The 5,000-nt window shown below is 33.2% G+C and overlaps 1 pseudogene; it reads right to left on the bottom strand.

The window, feature by feature from the left end:
• LOC134277693 (dematin-like) overlaps nucleotides 1–4,230 on the bottom strand; it is an 18,193-nt pseudogene extending 13,963 nt beyond the window's left edge.
• Nucleotides 4,231–5,000: the final 770 nt, after the last annotated feature.

Here is a 5,000-nt window from a genome sequence, read left to right as displayed (position 1 = left end):
TTTTGGTGATTTTCAACATTTAAAACGTAAAAATGAGGCACGTTTTTAAGTTTGGTGTGAATTATTGTGTGTAAATCACAAAGACTTGCAAGCAGGCATATTTTTCATGAAGTGTTAGCACACTGAAATATGCCTACGAGGCAAGTCTGTGATTTACACACCAATAACTCACACAAAACAAAAAACTAATCCTTAATTAAAGAAATCTATTATTTAATAAAAACTTAAACAGCTCTTTAATCCAGAACCGAAAGTTACTGATAAAATGTTTTAATTAATTAAGTTATAATTGTTGCCTTTTGGAGGGGGATTCCTGTGTATGTATTCATTTAATGTCTGTCTAAATAAACGAATAATGAAAACTCCGTAAAATGTACGTACATGTTAAAAAATCAAAATAAACATACATTGTAGTAAACAAAAATTTCCAAGTAAGAGAATACCCTGAATCCTCTTGGATTATAATCAGTGCTTACAACCTTACAAAGTCACTAAAATTCCCATGGTAACAATTATAATCTGCTGTCTTTTGTGTTCAGTATTAGCTCCACACCTATTAAAATTAATCTTTGCCATGTCCATTAAGTAGTGCACATAAATTAAATGTGACTGATATGTATTGAAGGAAAATTACTTTGGCCATATTATTGATTTATCATATTAAATATGAATTGTAGAATTGTGGGTGCTAGCTTGTACATGTATATAATTTTATAAATACTTTCATGTCATGAAGATCTGACAAAATTCAATGTAGTCATTTTCAAATGACATAATGCAATTGACAACCTTGAATAAAAAGGTGAGAGAGCACTTTAAAAAATGAAAAAAATCATCAAAGTGTAGTAAAAATTTTACTGAGATACATTTGTTGAATGAGTTCAAGTGCAATTTGTAAGCCCAAACATCAATTTGTCAGGTTTTTTAAAAAGTGGGTTTAGCTTTAAAACCTGACTAAATGACTAGCTATAAGAAATTCCAATTTAGAGCATTGACATATACATATATCATTCTATTTCTTTATCACCAACCAAGAGCTAGAATTCCAACTTCATCTGAAGTTCATCAATACCATCATCACATTTCTTTCAGTTTTAAGGTTTGGCTATAATTTACCTAATTTTAACATGCTTTAGTTTCTCCATCTTTACTTACTTAACTGATGGGTGTTCGCATTATAAAAACTTACCTGTCTGATGGATGTGAAAGCTTCATATTCTCTTTCCTCTCCGACATCATCACTTACCTGTCTGACATCACTTACCTGTCTGACATCACTTACCTGCCTGACATCATTAATTACCTGTCTGACATCATCAATGACCTGTCTGACATCATCACTGACCTGTCTGACATCATTAATAACCTGTCTGACATTTAAGGGTGAAACGTTTACTGAATTTTGTAAACGTTTAAACGGATAGCAGTAAACGAAACGGTACCGTTTAAACGGGAAATATTCTATGTTGGATTTTTATGGCTACTCATTCATGAAACTCGAATTTAATAATCAATTCTTTCACTTTAATATAAGTATGAGCTGTTATTACAAATTTATTGTTGGTCATTGTGATTTAACCGTAAGAATTTGAGGCGCATTAAATTCATTCACTTACGACCTCGTCACCCAACTGCTTGGTTTGTTTGGTTACCGGACGTAGAAAAAATAATTGTAAAGATGGATCTTTTAATCTCGAAAAAAGTAAAACAGGACCTGCTGAATGTATTGAAACTTTTCAAAGACTTGTGAAAAATGTATTATATTTATTTAATCAAAATATATCAAGTTTTATATTTCAAGTGTCGTAAAACATCGCTAGTATTAGCAACTCGGAAATCGGAATTAATTATGTTAGCCCGTATCGGGTTTTAGATATTTTCATTCAATATGTTTCCGGTTTAGATTGTTGCTTATCAAATGGCCAAAGACGGTGTTTCTTTTGTAAATTATGAAATAAAACAATTTTTTTGTGTTAAACTTTATTTCTGATAGACATTGATAATGACCTTCGTGTAAACGTTTACTCAAACTGTAAACGTTTAGAGCATATAATCGAAACGTCGCCGTTTACACGTGTAATCGTTTCGCCCTTACTGACATTATTAATTACCTGTCTGACATCATCAATAACCTGTCTGACATCATCACAAACCTGTCTGACATCATCACTTACCTGCCTGATATCATTACTTACCTGCCTGACATCATCAATTATCTATCTGACATTATACACTTTATCCACTGGGGTGTGAGTGGGATAGCTCTTTTATCAAACCCGCGACCGAGAACTATTCCCCGCGGGCTTGCCCGCGGGGAATAGTTTCTGTCAAGGGTTTGATAAAAGAGCTATCCCACTCACACCCAGTGGATAAGCGTTTTATTATACTGATGTATAAAATAATTTCTGAGGTTTGAATTTTTTAGGAGTTTGATAATACTGCAAGAATAATCTGAAAACCTGATGACGTCACAATGCTACTGAAGTCATTATGACATCGTCAGTCAATAGATTTATCACTGGAAATCAAAATTGGAGGCAAAAATTGCATGAAAATTTTCCGAGGGTGGATAGCAAAAACTATACCCCGGGATATAGCTTTGCTATGCGTGAACTATTAAAGATAGCTATTTTAATTTTACCTTCTAAACTTTATATAGGAAACATTTTAACAGAAGTATAATAACATCAATTATCTGTCTGACATCATCAATTATCTGTCTGGCACCATCATTTACCTGTCTGGTCTGTGTTAACTTCATAAAAGACTACTTGACTACATCATCACTTACCTGTCTGACATCATCACTTGCCTGTCTGACATCATCACTTACCTGTCTGGTGGATGTTAACCTTAATAATAACTTACCTGACTGACAGGTGTGAGAGCTTCATCATCACTTTGGTCTGTATGCTCCTGATCTGAGTCTGTGTTTATATCTATATAAATTAAAAATTAGTTAAAATTAATCTCAAACATGAAAAGAATATAGCCTAAATAATATCCAAAGTCTATGTAACTTATTTTGACAATTTAAGCCACTGTTATGATTGCAAATTTTCCATTTGATGTTACATGTACTAGAATCATGGACTAAATCTAAAAGCATGTGATAAGTAAGAGAGAGAGAGAATAATAATCTTTGTCAGCTATTTTGATTGTTCTGTATGATTAATTTAACCTCTCTTTTATAAGCTTAAATTTCACAGATATTTCACAATGACTTTCAAATATGTCCCCATTTTTCAGACCAATTCCTCGTAGGAAAAGATTTGATTCAAATCTAAATGTTAAAATCTTTTATCATGTTGTTATGTAGAATGAATGAATGTTCCAACCCCAACACTCCCCCCCCCCCCCATCTTCCAATCTCTGAATGAATCCCCTATTATGCCAATCTTTTCTTGAAAATGGTTCTTATAATTCTGAAAACATTTTAAACTTGTTGACTGTTCTTCAAAATTACATAAACACTGATACAAGAATGTGTAAAAAAAAAATCAAAATAGAGCAATAAAAAAAACACTTATTTTTTTCTATTTTGTGACTATGGCATTTATGAATACCTCAAACCCTTTATGAATATGTTGTTGTTAAGGGTTTTTTTTAATGCATCATTATCTCAAAATTACAAAATACATGTATGCATCTGTGAATGTCACTCAGAATGCTGTTTTTCTTTTCCCTGGACAAAACATCTGATATTTATCATGTTTATCAAGTGAGACGTTTGTTTTCAAGTAGCTGCATTCTTCCTAATCTGTAATACTTACGTAATTGTTCCGTACACAACATTGAGGTGGTCGCGGGCGTAGAGGCTGCCCAGGAAGCATTTCTCCGTTGACCATCTTTGGCGTGAAGGGCTCCATGTGAGTGCCGTTCATCCTTAGGGGACTATCGGAAATGGATTTTTCCGTCCAGGTCTGAGGAACATTTTCCTTTTGTTCATAGTCGGCGTCTTGCTGATCGTAGTCCGTTTCTTGTTCCGAGCTAGAAGATGCCAAGATATGTAAGGAAATGCTCTTTGGAAGATTTGGCGAGTCCCCTACACTGATTCTCTGCTCCATGACGGGAGCTCACTCTGACCTGAGGGGGGAGGCTGTTTCTGATCTCTCTGGGTGCCTCATTCCTCCTCTCTTCGGAGACTTGCGAGGCGTAGGGGGAAGGTTCCCCATCCAAGTCTCTGGGTTTTGATGATTTCTGACCTGTATCCATGGTAACATAGTAAACAATAATTATTTTACTGACTCCTACAACTGAATTGCAAATAAATATTGACATTTTCTACGGTACCTGAAAAATTATTTTTCTGGAGAACTTTTAACACAGAACTACCTACACCGGAATATTTTTTTTCCTCTAAATTTAACATCATAATCTAAATATAAACATTCACTAGTAATGAAATATTATTAAGCTTCATAAGATACTCATTAACGAACTTTTGACAAGCAAGGAAACCGAATTGATAGTAATTAATTAAATAACCTGATGCTTAATCATGTTGATTGAACTACATAAATACTTTATGTAAATCTGGCAAAAGAGTCTACCTACAGTGGCTACACTTGGGAATTATTACTCTGAATCTAAAATCCAATATACTAAGAGGGGGCCAGAATAGTTACATCATGTAAATTTCATGCTGCTGGATCATTTTCAATAATTCAAGAAAAAAACTGTTACTTGTAATAGCCCAATGTTATCATGATTTAATATAAGTTACTTTTAAGTTTATAAAATTTGTTTTCTAATATTTGCCACAGTTAAACAAAAATTAAAAGTAGATAATTTTTGCAGGGGTAGCTAACAGCTAAATAAAAAATAAATTGAAAAAAAATAATGGGATATAAAACCCCAGTATTTTTTATTTATTTTCAAGTTGTTTACAACACACAAACTTTACACTCATTGATCATGTTGATAAAAAAAAATGTTTGGTTCCAAATACATGCTAATTCTTTGTGGTTATGTAGCTCAGTCACACAAAGTTTTATTAG

Source organism: Saccostrea cucullata, unplaced genomic scaffold, assembly GCF_032062105.1.
Source record: "Saccostrea cucullata isolate Sc308-1 unplaced genomic scaffold, CSIRO_AGI_Scuc_v1 ctg6626, whole genome shotgun sequence".
Taxonomy (NCBI): domain Eukaryota; kingdom Metazoa; phylum Mollusca; class Bivalvia; order Ostreida; family Ostreidae; genus Saccostrea; species Saccostrea cuccullata.
This window is presented reverse-complemented; position numbering and strand designations above follow the sequence as displayed.